We start from the raw sequence: 15,649 nt of genomic DNA on the forward strand, positions 1-15,649 counted from the left end.
AGCAGAGCCAGCATGGCTTCTGCAAGGGAAAGTCCTGTCTCAGTAACCTATTAGAATTCTTTGAGAGTGTCAACAAGCATATAGATAGAGGTGATCCAGTGGACATAGTGTACTTAGACTTTCAAAAAGCGTTTGACAAGGTACCTCACCAAAGGCTTCTGAGGAAGCTTAGCAGTCATGGAATAAGAGGAGAGGTCCTCTTGTGGATAAGGAATTGGTTAAGAAGCAGAAAGCAGAGAGTAGGAATAAACGGACAGTTCTCCCAATGGAGGGCTGTAGAAAGTGGAGTCCCTCAAGGATTGGTATTGGGACCTGTACTTTTCAACTTGTTCATTAATGACCTAGAATTAGGAGTGAGCAGTGAAGTGGCCAAGTTTGCTGACGACACTAAATTGTTCAGGGTTGTTAAAACAAAAAGGGATTGCGAAGAGCTCCAAAAAGACCTCTCCAAACTGAGTGAATGGGCGGAAAAATGGCAAATGCAATTCAATATAAACAAGTGTAAAATTATGCATATTGGAGCAAAAAATCTGAATTTCACATATACGCTCATGGGGTCTGAACTGGCGGTGACCGACCAGGAGAGAGACCTCGGGGTTGTAGTGGACAGCACGATGAAAATGTCGACCCAGTGTGCGGCAGCTGTGAAAAAGGCAAATTCCATGCTAGCAATAATTAGGAAAGGTATTGAAAATAAAACAGCCGATATCATAATGCCGTTGTATAAATCTATGCTGCAGCCGCATTTGGAATACTGTGTACAGTTCTGGTCGCCTCATCTCAAAAAGGGTATTATAGAGTTGGAAAAGGTTCAGAAGAGGGCAACCAGAATGATCAAGGGGATGGAGCGACTCCCTTACGAGGAAAGGTTACAGCATTTGGGGCTTTTTAGTTTAGAGAAAAGGCGGGTCAGAGGAGACATGATAGAAGTGTATAAAATTATGCATGGCATTGAGAAAGTGGATAGAGAAAAGTTCTTCTCCCTCTCTCATAATACTAGAACTCGTGGACATTCAAAGAAGCTGAATGTTGGAAGATTCAGGACAGACAAAAGGAAGTACTTCTTTACTCAGCGCATAGTTAAACTATGGAATTTGCTCCCACAAGATGCAGTAATGGCCACCAGCTTGGATGGCTTTAAAAGAAGATTAGACAAATTCATGGAGGTCAGGGCTATCAATGGCTACTAGCCATGATGGCTGTGCTCTGCCACCCTAGTCAGAGGCAGCATGCTTCTGAAAACCAGTTGCCGGAAGCCTCAGGAGGGGAGAGTGTTCTTGCACTCGGGTCCTGCTTGCGGGCTTCCCCCAGGCACCTGGTAGGCCACTGTGAGAACAGGATGCTGGACTAGATGGGCCACTGGCCTGATCCAGCAGACTCTTCTTATGTTCTTATGTTCACCATCACCATCACCACCATAACAATAAGAAGTCGCTTTTCTAAAGTCAACTGTGCTCAAGGTGCCTCACAACAACATTAGTAAAAATTACATAATAAAATACAGCAAATGTACTGCCTTCAAGTCGATTCCGACTTATGGCGACCCTATAAACAGGGTTTTCATGAGGCTGAGAGGCAATGACTGGCCCAAGGTTACTTGACAAAACTACTTGACAAGTAGTCCTGCTGAAAAAAAAAATCCATCTCCTTTCTCTGAGGAAAGGAACAAATCTAGCAAAAAGAAAGAAAATAATATACAGTCAGTGGTTTCATTGTGGCTATCTGTGATCCAAATTTAGCTAATTCTTCTATTATATCAGTATGTTTATGGCTATGCCAGTATGTTTATGGAATACAGCGATTGAAGGATATAACTTGTTCAAAAAGAATAGAAGGAATAGTAAGGGAGGCAGAAATACTGGAGGATGAGCTTGGTAGCTCTACTGAGAGTATTTGGATTAAAATTAATGGGGCAAGGAATAAAAAGAACCTGGTAGGTGGAGTTTTCTACCAACCATCCAATCAAGGAGAAGATGAGGATGAAACTTTTGCGAAGCAAATTGCCAATGTTTCGAGAAGGCAGGATGTAATAGTAATGGGGGACAATTCCCCCAATATCTGTTGGGAGACAAATTCTGCCAATCACGGCCTCTCCAATAAATTCCTGACTTGTGTTGGAGATAACTTTATCCTACAGAAAGTGGAGGAAGCAACTAGAGGATCAGCTATCCTTGACTTGATTCTAACCGACAAAGATGACTTGGTGGGTGAAGTGGCAGTTACGGGAACTCTGAGAGAAAGTGACCACGCTATGCTGGAGTTCTTGATTTTAAAGGAAGCAAAAGCTGAGAGTAGCCCCTGGACTTCAGGAAAGCTAATTTTAATAAATTCAGAACAATGGTAAGTAAGGTTCTGTGGCAAGCGACTCTAATGAGAAAAGGTGTCCAAGACAGGTGGGAGTTTCTAAAAGATGAAATTCTAAAGGCACAATGGCAAACAATTCTGTCAAGGAAAAAAGGGGGAAGACAGCAGAAGAAGCCAATGTGGCTTCACAGAAAGCTCAGAGATGACCTAAAAACAATAAAGGACACACACAGGAAGTGGAAGGAAGGCCAGATCACAAAGGCAGTGTAGAGAAAAGTAGCATGGAATTGCAGGCCTGGCATCAGGAAGACTAAAGCTGAGAATGAGCTGAGGTTAGCAAGAGATGCCAAAAACAAGAAAAAGGTTTTCTTCAGGTACATCCATAGTAGAAGACAGAAAAAAGAAATGGTGGTACAGCTACTCAATGAGGGCGGCAAAATGATCACAGGTAACAAAGAAAAGGCAGAAGTGCTCAACTCCTACTTTGGCTCAGTCTTCTCCCCAAAGAGGGCCTATGACCCTCCTGAGAAACGTGAAGATGAAGTGGCAGGACTGGAGCTTGAGATTGATAGACAAATGGTCAAGGAATATCTAATAACTTTGAATGAGTTCAAATCTCCAGGGCCCAATGAATTGCATCCTAGAGTATTGAAGGAACTGGCTGAAGAACTTTCGGAACCACTGTCTATTATCTTTGCAAAATCATGGAGGATGAGTGAAGCACCAGATTACTAGAGGAGGACTAATGTTGTCCCTATCTTCAGTAAGGAGGAACCTGGAGACCAGTCAGCCTGACATCGATCCCTGGAGAAATTCTGGAGCATGTTATAAAGCGGTCAGTCTGTAACCACCTTGAAAATAAGATTACTAGAAGCCAACATGGATTTATCAAGAACAAATCCTGCCAGACTAATCTTACTCATTTTTTGATCAGGTAACCTCCCTGGTAGACTGTGGGAATCCTGTGGACATAATACATGTCAACCTCAGCAATGCTTTTGACAAAGTGCCCCATGAGATTCTGATTCACAAGCTAGCTAAATGTGGGCTGGATGGAACAACTATCAGGTGAATCCACAGTTGGCTACAGAAATGTACTCAAAGAGTGCTTATCAATGGTTCCTTCTCAAACTGGGAGGAGGTAACTAGCAGGGTACCGCATGGCTCGGTCCTGGGCCCAGTGTTCTTCAACATTTTTGTTAATGACTTTGATGAGGAGGTGCAGGGAATGCTTCTCAAATCTGCAGATGATACAAAATTGAGAGGGATAGTCAATACCCTGGAAGACAGAAACAAAATTCAAAGGGATCTTGATATGCTGGAGCATTGGGCTGAAAACAACAGAGTGAAATTTAACAGGGATAAGTGCAAGGTTCTACACCAAATGCTCAGTTATAAGATGGGGGATACTTGGCTCAGCAATACTACATGCGAGAAGGAGCTTGGGATTGTTGCTGATCACAAGCTGAATATAAGCCAACAGTGTGTTGTGGATGCAAAAAAGGCAAATGCTATTTTAGGCTACATTAACAGAGGTATAGTTTCCAAATCGGGTGAAGTATTGGTTCCCCTCTATTCAGCACTGGTTAGGCTTCATCTTGAGTACTGCATCCGGTTCTGGACACTACACTTTAAGAAGAATGCAGAAAAACTGGGTTGAGAGGTGGGCAATGGGGATGATCAGGGGACTGGAAACAAAGGCCTATAAGGAGAGACTGAAAGAACTGGGCATGTTTAGCCTTGAGAAGAGAAGACTGAGGGGAGACATGATAGCACTGTTCAAATACTCGAAGGTTGTCACACAGAGCGGGGCCAGGATCTCTTCTCAATCATCCCAGAGTGCAATCCAGGGAATAATGGCCTCAAGTTACAGGAAGCCAGATTTCAACTGAACATCAGGAAAAACTGCTTAACTGAGTGGTACAACAATGGAACCAATTACCTAGGGAGGTGGTGGGCTCTCCAACACTGGAGGCCTTCAAGAGGCAGCTGGACCTGTCAGGTATGCTTTACTTTTGATTTCTGCATTGAGGAGGGGGTTGGACTCGATGACCTTATAGGCCCTTCCAACTCTACGATTCTGTGATTCTTTGAAATTGCTTCACTGGTTTAAGTTAGCTAGAATGATAGAGGTGCAATAGCCTTGAATGATGGTTAGGGATGGAAATCTAGGGCTGCTTTTTTCCTATCACTGTGCTCTATTACTAATGAAACTCCACCTTAAGGGACACCACTGTTTCCCACTGTGCACTCAAATTGTTAATACCCATTTATTTAACAACATACATCACATCTTTTTATTCAATTATTTTATTTTATTTATTAAATTTATACCCCTTCCTTCTTCCCAAAGGAGCCCAAAGGAATGTATGGTCACTTATATAAAGTTATATATAATTATTATACAAAATTCCTAAAAGCAATAAAAAATGCAGTGGGACATCACAGCAGATAAGTAGAACCAGCCGTAAATAAGAGCCACCAAAGGTTTTGGGAAAATAAATCTTCACCTGAGTGATAAAAGATGTTAAGAAAAGTGTGACACAAACGTGTGGGGAAGGCATTCCACAACTCATGTGCCATTGCAGAGAAAGTCCTGTCTCTCCATCTACAGAAGGTGGGAATGGAGCCTCAGATGATTATTTTAACTTGTGAGCAGTTTCTTGTGGGATGAGGAGGCAGCTCTTCAGATACCCAGCCCTGGTCCAAGGCTGTTTAGGGCTTTATAGGTAAGAATAAGCCCTCGAAATTGCACCCAGAAATAAACTGGAAGACAATGAAGAAGTTCCACCACAGGCAAGTTATAATCAGTGCACAGAATAACAGCTAGCAGTTTGGCAGCCATTTTTTGAACAATTTAGAGTAGCTGCATTGCTGCAGTCTAACCGGCCCATCACCGAAGCAAGGATGACTATACCAAGATTCTATGGGAAGCAGTTCTTTATTATTATTGTACTTGCTTTGGTTGTGGGAAGTAAGTGTCCTTTTACTGTGTTTTTTTTACCCTCACTTTTTAATCCAGTGTCCCCAGTTCCTAGTGCAATATTCCCATGTCACTGTGCTGCCCAGCATGTAAGGAACAAGTTCCATTTCAATATCAATAGGAGAAAAGGTTTTCTTTGTCTCACTATAAAACTCATTGTAAGCTATTCTGTAGGATTTCCATCTATCAGTGCAATACATTCTATGATTAAATAACTCGGCAATTATCAGGTAAAATCTGCTTTCTCAACATTTAGCAGAATGCAAGAAATTAGAGAAGCAGGAAAAAAATAATACAATAAAAGACAGTGAGATCCACACAAAAATAATTTGGTGGACAATACATCAAAGCCATTTTAAGAGAAATATCTCCACAAAGTTCTTCACAGAGGAAAGAAGCTGGTCGTACCTAATCCAAGCTGACAGAAAATCAAGTCTTTTCCAGGCAGTACCTGCAGTGAAAGATAAGTATTCAGACATTGTCACTTTCTGCAAACATCTCTTGGTGCACAGATGATTAAAAAATTCTGCTACAGTACATCATTTTCATTCTGTTGTGCATCCTTACTTTAAAATCTGCCTGACAGCAAGTGTGGCATGCCTGGTGCTATGACTGTATTATGCTATCAGTTTATCCTAGTATCAGTTTTTAAAGCCCGCCCTAAACATTTGCAAATTGAGGGGTGTTGCATAAATATTTTAAATAAATAAATGATAAATCCCACAAGAGAATGTGACTAAAGACTTGGGCTATACCAACTGCAGGTACAATTGCCTCAATATGAAATAGGTTTCTCCTGTGACATTGCAGCTTTCATTAAGGTCCAGCCTGTGATTGCCACTGCTATGCCTGAGCTTTGATCAGCATTATTAATTTTTAGACTATGAGGTCCCAGCAACAATGTTGAGTGCACAATAGTAGTAGTAGCTTTCTTTTCTAGCAAAGCAAAGATCTGGCCACATCACAACAATAGCAATATCATCTCTATTCACCAATCATAATGCTGCTTCCAACATAGCCCATGCATGGAAGGCACAAATCAACAAGAAGGGATGACAGTAATACTTGCAGTCTTGAAAAGAAGCAGGCGGGCATGAGCTATAGTCAGAAGCTAGATGCTATATATGGGTAGTGAGCAAGTTACTGAGAATATGGCCGCTTTTGACTCTTCCAATTCCTTTGAATCAGCCTCCCTTTTTCATTGGTGGCACCACTAATGTCCCCATTTAGAGATTAATTTGTTGTGGGAGATCCTGTAATCAATGAGTCTATATTCATCCACGTGAAGAGCTGCTGCAGAATTGCAGGATCTTGTTGGGCATTTATGTCTGGAGTCCTGGGGCTGTTCTGAAAATACACATTACCAATACGTATTTCCTGTACTTGCTACTCTGTGGAACAGTTTGTGTATAGTGCTTAGTTCTTTTTGTAACAGCTTTATTGATGCTTATTGTTATAATAATCTTATGTACACTGTTTATGAGAGCGGCCTAAAACAGTATGTAAATGCCATAAATAAATAAATAACACAATAGTCAGCGGCGCTCACTGCCCTTGCTACATTTGAACCCTCTTTGTATAAACATCAACTTTGTATAGATAGCTATTTGGGCATTTGGATGGTTTCTATTATGTATATGTTTGAATTAAGATGGATGTATTGATGGTTACTGCATTCTTAATGTGAGCTGAAGGAGGGATTCTTTCATCCTCCCCTACCTCTTTCACTGTTTTTCCTTCTTTGTTTAATTATATATATATTCCTCTTGTGTGCTCTAAAGCTTCTAACCATGACGCCAGATTGGTGTAACCCTGTGCCCCATTATTGGAGATAATGGGTTTCTTCTCAGGGTGTCATATGCCTCTGCTGGTGTTCTATAATTGACTCCAACATTAGTCAATTTCTACTAGTCAATATCCCTTCATGTGGCTCTATTTAATTATGACAGCTCTCTTCTTAATTTTATGCCAGTGAGGGTCTTTGTTGGTGGTAGTGGAGAGATGTGACGTAGAATCACTGGTCGCTCTTCCAATTCTCCACACCCAAGTCATCTCTTTCACACCTCCACAATCGTCCTCATAATAGCCAGCAATCACCTTAGTCAAGTTCTGTCCACAAAGATCAAATGTTATTGTCAAGATACTGCTAATGGATTGGAACAATAAAGGCTATAGCCATTTATATATGAAAGAAACCCAATAGTGTAACTAAAAAATGTGGCTTTTAAGATACTTAATTTCTTTGTAGTTTGTGTTTGTTACAAACAATACACTATCCAAAGATGGGAAAGGATATTCTCTGTCTTGTTATCTTTGTTCTGAAAGATCGTAAGAAGCTATTCAATTACGCTTTCAACTTTAATCTGTGCTATGAAGGGTATAAAGGAGAATCCAATATGAGAAAAGTAAAAGCATTCCCACTCAAGGTCTGGTTGCTGTTCTCTCTCTCCATTGTGTCAGCACCTGTTAGCTTGCATAGCTCATTGCAGAGGGCAAAGCAGAAGGTCACTGCTGAATGAAACGACAAATGAGGCTGTTACAGGGCTCCAAACAAGCCATCGGTCCTTACAACAGTGCCTCCCTGAAAGAGAGCTAGGGCCTAAATAGTTGACAATTCAAATAAAGATGATTTAGGATTATTTTCTGGAACAGGACCCACACATTTGGGCCCAAAACATTCTTAAGATGCATATGTAAATGGCCTCATGTATAGGAAGATGCAGCAGGAAAAACACCAAGATCAATTCTACCCTCCCCCAAGCTGTGCTTCCTGGCTGCTTGATGAAGCTCATGGTCTCCCAATAAAACCTGCCATCATGCAGTGCACACCATGTTTTAGTGGGAAGGTGGTGCCCTGCTCTCCACTGTATTGGGCGCCTGGGGAGAAAGTATTGGAAGAGCTTGAATCAGATTGTAGGAACTCAATGGAGCTCAATATACCTGACTTGAGGAGTTTGGTGTCTGCCACTCACTCAGCAGGCAGCAATGGGATGCCAGGCAGGCACCTCCCAGTTAGTGGTAGTTCTCTAGCTGGCTTGGAAGCCAAGAATGCTGCTGCTGTTGCCAGACACAGACACTGAAACAGCTTCTGACTCATTTCTTCTACATTCCTAACAAAAGCACTGTGATTGGAAGTAAAAAGAGATCCCTGGTGAAGTCATTCCATGATGGAAAGCTAGAGCTGTGAATCACAGACTACACACACACACACACACACACACTTCCCCCTCCTCTCTAACTGGCATTTTCCATGTATAGACAGCTTGGAGATGACTTCAAAAATGTAAATGAAAAGTAAAAATACCATTTTAGGGACCTGCCCTCTTCTATTCAGACTGCTTCAGACCCAAATGGCTTTGAAACAGTCAGGATATTTCTGAAGCAGCTCACTTTTATTTTGATTCATGCTTCGTTCAAAGGAAATGCACAGTCCTAATTACTTGTCCCAAAAAATTCTATTTCATCTTGGCAGAGAATATATTGCAACTTTATTTAGCCTGAATCGAGATTCATGGATCTGATTCAAGACAGTTTTGTCACTGTCTTCCATTGATGTGGCATGTATTAAGATGTCATCCATGAAGACAATAGCTCCTTTCATGTCTCTTAAGAAGTTTTGTCATCTTCCTTTGAAAACTCAGCAGCACTTGTGATCCCAAATGACAAGCGTTGAAAACAGAATCTCCTAAAGAGTGTGATAAAAGCAGTCAAGTGAGCACTCTGGTATGTTAGAGATGTTTGCCAGGCATCCAGTTTAGATGACACTTGGGCTCCTGTCACTTTTGGTAGATGGTCCTCTAGTGCTGGAAGAACATTTTCTCTCTCTTCTTAATGAACTCATTAAGAATTCTTGGGAATTCTTCACTAGTTTCATCCCTGGCCCTCTCCCTTACCTTGCACGCCCTGAACAGACGGGGACAATGTTAATTTTTCCTTCCAACTGCATACAGATTACTGAATGCATCACCATCCCTTTTTTTATTAGTTGCAAACATAAGCATATTATTTACACATATTAAGAGTAGCAGGTTTGCTCTTGTCAAACCAATGCGTTTGTAAACCCAGTAAGACCTTCATATCCTCATCCATCCTGTGTTGTATACTGAGATGTGTGGATGTGGTTCCCTTAATGTGGAGAACACGCCTTAATTTGCCAATTAGTCACCAAGGGTGCCCCAGTTTTCAGAGTGTCATGTAGCTCTGTATGGCACTTGGTCCTCTACCACTGAATATTTGTGCAAACAACATTGTAGAGATCAGAAAGAGTCCTCATCTATCTTGCCATTGAACAGCTTCTCAAGTATGAAGGCTGAAAGGTTTCAGCATGCATTTTTTTCTTGGCTGTAAGAGAAGAGAGCTATACCATAATGCATCACTCCCCTTTGGGTAAACCATGGAACATGCAACTGGGTGCTTAGGAGTGTCTACTTGGAATCTGGCAGTGATGATGTAATTTCCTCTCACATGTCTTGGATTGGGATTCTGCACTACCACTTCAACAGGCAACACCTTGGTCGCACACAGGAAGAAATGTTGTGTTTGGGGCAGAGCTTGGAGTAATAAATTACTGTTACATGGCTCAAAAAAGTAATATATTACCATTACAATTGCTCTGAAAGGAACCGACTACTGTTACTCAAAAGTAATCACTACAATTACACGAAAGTTATTTTTTAAAAATGGAGTGCCTACAAGGTGCTGGCCTTGGCTGCTGCACATCTAAGTAGCCTAAAACAACATTAAAAATAAACACACACACACATCTTCAAGCAGTGCCCTGCAGACTTCAAATTTTGCACATCATCCTTCAAAATGTAGCAAAAAGTTACCCTCCTAATGTGCACCTTGAATGCCATTACACTCTGACTCCCTATATACGTCCTCACCAAAAAGATTGGGTTGGTATTTTCAGGGTTGGCTGGAGACTACATGAGATTATTATATATCATTAGTAATATTTTCTTGAGATACATTCGTAGATACATGTATACATAGATACACAGATACATGTAAAGCTTTTTTTCTCCTACCCTTTTCTTTTATTATTATTATTTTTGTACTTCTTTGTAATTTTCTTTTCCTTAATAAAGATTATTTTAAAAATATTATTAATAATGGTAATTAATTCTGCACAAGTCTCTAGGCACTATTACAAAATTGCCTATAGCGGAGGGATATGGATGGATCCAAATGGGTTTGCTTGGCATTTTGGAAGGAACTATATGGAACAAACTCCCCCCACCAGCAACTAAAGCAGGTGTGGAGCTTGCCTGCCCAAGCAAATATTATTAGGGTATGGGAGGCAGGCTAGCAGTGGTGGTCTCTCCACTGATAAGGGAGGAGGGAAGGGGAGGGAGGCAGAGACCATCACTCAGAGCTTTGTGCCAAACCAAGTGCAAGCCGCCGCCGCCCCCTCCACACTCAGCCAGCAAGCATCATCTCTCTCACTCAACCACCTCCTGGACTGTACCCTAGTACCAACTATGGCACATCCACCCATGCAAACATTTTCGCTTGGGATACAAAAAAGTTTAAACACTGCATATGCAGCCAAGTAGCTAGGGAGGGCAGCAGAGGCCGCTTTGCATGCCAGGTGCAAACACAGTATTAATTCACACACACAGCCAGCAAGCATTGTCTCTCTCACTCAACCACCTCCTGGAACCTGCCTTATCACCAACTAAGGCACACCTACCCAAGCAAACATTCTCCCCTGGGGTGCAAAAAACACAGCAAATGCAGCAAAGTAGCCAGGGAGGGCGGCAGAGGCCACTTTGAGCTCTAAGCGCAAAGAAAGTATTAACACACACACACACGTGTCTCACCTCCACAGTTCTCCTCCTCCTCCATTTATGTCCTTGCCCTCCGGCTGCTTTCTCCCTCCACTCCATGCTTCTCCATCACCGTCCATTTTTGAAACAATTTTATTTTTTCTCTACACTCCACCACCGTCTCACTCTCATCTCCTCCCTCGTTGCCTCATAAACACCTACAGGGCACGAAGTAAGAGCGATGCTGCACATAAGCCCAGTTTGAGGCACATGACTTTAATCCACAAATCAGAGGAGCAGAAGACTTCCCCTGCTTTCCCCCCAAGTAATGCCCAAAAGTAATGCTGGAAATGTTACAATTACACCTCAAAAGTAATAAAGTTACAATCAAAATATAAAGAAATTACCCACTCGTTCCTCAAAAAAGTAATAAATTACAAGTAATTCATTTTTCCCAATGAATTATTTCCAAGCTCTGGTTTTGGGCAACAGAAGCCAGACAAAAAATATTTAAGGCTCCTGGGCACTCCCCTGCTGACCTCAAAGTAACCATACTTGAAAAGGAAAGCACCATTGCTGATCAGCAAATTATATTCTATTTCGACTTTATCAAAACCATGTATTTCTTTCTGACTACAGGCATTAAATTAACACAGCATAGCGACAAAGACAGCATTGTTACCAATTTCTGGTGGGTGAATTTGGCTACCATTATGATTTGGGTTCTACTCCTGCTTTTTGCTCTAATTATTTACATGTATGTGTGCATGCACACACAACCACACACACCCTCTGTCAACTGAGGAGAACACGTTATGCACATGATGAAACAGGCACTGATCTATGAAATTGTATGCTTTGATAAAGTTGTTAACCAGTCTTCTGGCACCTTCAAAACTTATTACAATAATTTATATCCCACCTTTCAGGATATAAATTCTAACAAGGTGGTTTACAATTAATATTCAAGTACATGTTTTAATAAAAGAAAAATATTAACATAGCAAAAATCACATCAGGATCCTTCCCACATGATGGCTGATGGTAGATCACCCTATGGTGGCGAGTGGTAAGGAGATATTTCAGCTGGGGCAAGCACTGAGGTGGTCTTCACCTGCCTCCCTTTCTCCCCCCCAGAATCCTTCCCACAGAACAAATGATGGGAGATCACACTATTTTTTGCTTTGGAAAGGCAGATTTTGGATTAACACTTCATCAAGGAATTAAACTTTCACTGGTGATGTTTTGTCACTCTTTAATTTGGTTATGTATTATATATTTTTCTGTTGTATCCCACTCCAGTATTGATTTTAATTAAGAATTGCTTAAATAAATAAATAAATATGCCCGCAAAGCCATGAGCACCGCAAAGCACAGCTAGTACATTTCCCAGGTTGCCTGCTTGACTTTTATGCACTTTAATCTTCCGGGTGTATTATATTTTTAGATCTTTTATGTATACAGCAATTTTGCCATGTGCTTGGATTGTGTGTGTGTCCAATATTGTATAAACATCACACAAAAGTCTTTACCTGTCATAGCTGAACCCTATGATTATCTGAGTAACACAAGACCAAAGGCAAAAACAGACACTAGGCTTGGGGGTGTGGGCGAGAGAATGAAAACAGTATTACTTGTTAACTTGCATTTATTATTTAACCATGTTCACTGAAATTTCAATGATGTTTCCAAATCATTTATATAACTTTGCTGTCTCATAAATCAATGCCTGGTATATGAGATTGAGAGTAATTTCAAAACATGTATATTTTACTGTCCACTTGAGACACTGAGTTTCTAGAATTTATCCAGGCCTTTATGGAAAAATGAACTGTATGATTTCAATAAACAAATACTATGGAAAGAGTTTAATTTCATTTCCCTTTGCACTTTCTATACCATTTAATAGGATTGGTTGGGGCAACTTCTGTGGTTTTATCAATGTCGGCATGATGCTATAAAGAACAGCAGATATTTCATAGAATCATAGAATAGTAGAGTTGGAAGGAGCTTATAAGGCCATCAATGCAGGAATCCAAATCAAAGCATTCCTGACAGATGGCTGTCCAGCTGTCTCTTGAATGCCTCCAGTGTCGAGAGCCCACTACCTCTCTAGGTAATTGATTCCATTGTCGTATGGCTCTAACAGTTAGGAAGTTTTTCCTGATGTCCAGTCGAAATCTGGCTTCCTGCAACTTGAGCCCATTATTCTGCGTCCTGCACTCTGGGACAATCGAGAAGAGATCCTGGCCCTCCTGTGTGTGACAACCTTTCATGTACTTGAAGAGTGCTATCATATCTCCCCTCAGTCTTCTCTTCTCCAGGCTAAACATGCCCAGTTCTTTCAGTCTCTCCTCATAGGGCTTTGTTTCCAGTGCCCTGATCATCCTTGTTGTCCTCCTTTGAACCTGTTCCAGTTTGGACGCAGTATTCAAGATGAGGCCTAATCAGTGCAGAATACAGAGGAACCAATACTTCACGCAATTTGGAAACTATACTTCTGTTAATGCAGCCTAATATAGCATTTGCCTTTTTTGCAGCCACATCACACTGTTGGCTCATATTCAGCTTGCGATCAACGACAATTCCAAGATCCTTTTCACATGTCATATTGCCGAGCCTTGTATCCCCCATCTTATAACTGTGCATTTGGTTTCTTTTTCCTAAGTGTAGAACTTTGCATTTATCCCTGTTGAATTTCATTCTGTTGTTTTCAGCCCAACGCTCTAGCCTATCAAGTTCCTTTGAATTTTGTTTCTGTCTTCCAGAGTATTAGCTATGCCCCCCAATTTTGTATCATCTGCAAATTTGATAAGCATGCTGTGTACCTCCTCATCCAAGTTGTTAATAACAATGTTGAAGAGCACTGGGCCCAGGACCGAGCCCTGTGGTACCTCACTCATTACTTCCACCCAGTTTGGGAAGGAACCATTGTTAAGCACTCTTTGAATATGATTCTGGAGCCAACTGTGGAACCACCTGATAGTTGTTCCATCCAGCCCACATTTAGCTAGCTTGCTAATCAGAATATCATGGGGCACTTTGTCAAAAGCTATATTATGTCCACAGCATTCCAACAGTCTACAAAGGAGGTTACCCGATCAAAAAATGAGATAAGATTAGTTTGGCAGGATTTGTTCTTCATAAATCCATGTTGGCTCCTAGTAATCACTGCACTATTTTCAGACTGACTGCTTTATAATATGCTCCTGAGTTTTTCCAAGGATTGATGTCAGGCTGACTGGTTCCTCCTTTTTGCTCTTTTTGAAGATAGGAACAACATTAGCTCTCCTTCAGTCATCCAGCACTTCACTAGTCCTCCACGATTTCGCAAAGATAATAGACAGCGGTTCTGAGAGTTCTTCAGCCAGTTCCTTCAATACTCTAGGATGAAGTTTATTGGGCCCTGCTGATTTGAACTCTTTCAAAGTGATTAGGTATTCCTTGACCGTTTATCAATCTCAAGCTCCAATCCTGCCCCTTCTACTCCATGTTTCCTGGGAGGGTCATAGACCCTTTTTTTAGGAGAAGACTAAACCAAAGTAGGAATTGAGCACTTCTGCCTTTTCTTTGTCATCATTTTGCCATCTTCACTGGGTAGCTGTGCCACAATTTCCTTTCTCTGTCTTTTACTATGGATGTACATTCTCAGCTTTAGCCTTCTTGACACCATCCCTGCAATTCTGTGATACTTGTTTGTACTCTTCCTTTGTGGCCTGGCTTTCTTTCCACTTCCTGTATGTGTCCTTTTTTTGTTTTCAGGTCATCTTTAAGCTTTTTGTGAAGCCACATTGGCTTCTTCTGCTGTTTCCCCCCTTTTTTCCTTGTTGGAATTGCTTTTGTCATTGCGCTTTTAGAATTTCCTTTTTTAGAAACTCCTACACATCTTGGACTTCTTTTCTCATTAGGGTCGCTTGCCATGGAACCTTACCTTCAATTGTTCTGAGTTTATTAAAATCAGCTTTCCTGAAGTCCAGGGTACATGTATGGCTACTCTCAGCTTTTGCTTCTGTTAAAATCAAGAATTCAAGTATGGTAGGGTCACTTTCCCCCAGAGTTCCTGTAACTGCCACTTCATCCACCAAATCATCTCTATTGGTTAGAATCAAGTCCAGGATAGCTAATCCTCTGGTTCCTTTCTTCACTTTCTGTAGGAGAAAGTTATCTCCAACATAAGTCAGAAATGTCTTGGAGGGGCCGTGTTTGGCAGAGTTTGTCTCCCAGCAGATATCGGGATAATTTTAGTCCCCCATTATTACTATATCATGCCTCCTTGAAACATTGGCAATTTGCTTTTCAAAAGTTACATTCTCATCTTCTCCTTGATTGGGTGGTCAGTAGTAGACTCCAACCACCACATTCCTTTTATTACTTGCACCATTAATTTTAATCCAGGTACTCTCGGTGGAGCTACCAAGCTCATCTTCCTATATTTCTGTGCAGGTATATACATATTTAACATATAGTGCAACTCCACCTCCCTTTTTATTCCTTCTGTTCTTTTTGAACAAGTTATATCCTTCAATTGCTGTATTCCAGTCATGGGAGTGATTCCACCAAGCTTCAGTTATACCTATCAAGTCGTAATTAC

The 15,649-nt window shown here is 41.1% G+C and overlaps 1 long non-coding RNA gene across 1 annotated transcript in view; it reads right to left on the bottom strand.

Annotated features, from left to right (window-relative positions):
* Positions 1–4,598: 4,598 nt before the first annotated feature.
* The window catches only part of LOC133390058 (uncharacterized), a 31,914-nt gene continuing 20,863 nt past the window's right edge, over positions 4,599–15,649 (bottom strand). Inside the window, exons 4-5 of the long non-coding RNA XR_009764296.1 lie at positions 11,113–11,276; positions 4,599–5,738 (exon numbers count right to left, since the gene is read on the bottom strand). This is a non-coding gene — a long non-coding RNA (uncharacterized LOC133390058). The remainder of the gene's footprint in view (positions 5,739–11,112; positions 11,277–15,649) is intronic.

Source organism: Rhineura floridana, chromosome 1, assembly GCF_030035675.1.
Source record: "Rhineura floridana isolate rRhiFlo1 chromosome 1, rRhiFlo1.hap2, whole genome shotgun sequence".
NCBI classification, from domain to species: Eukaryota; Metazoa; Chordata; class Lepidosauria; order Squamata; family Rhineuridae; genus Rhineura; species Rhineura floridana.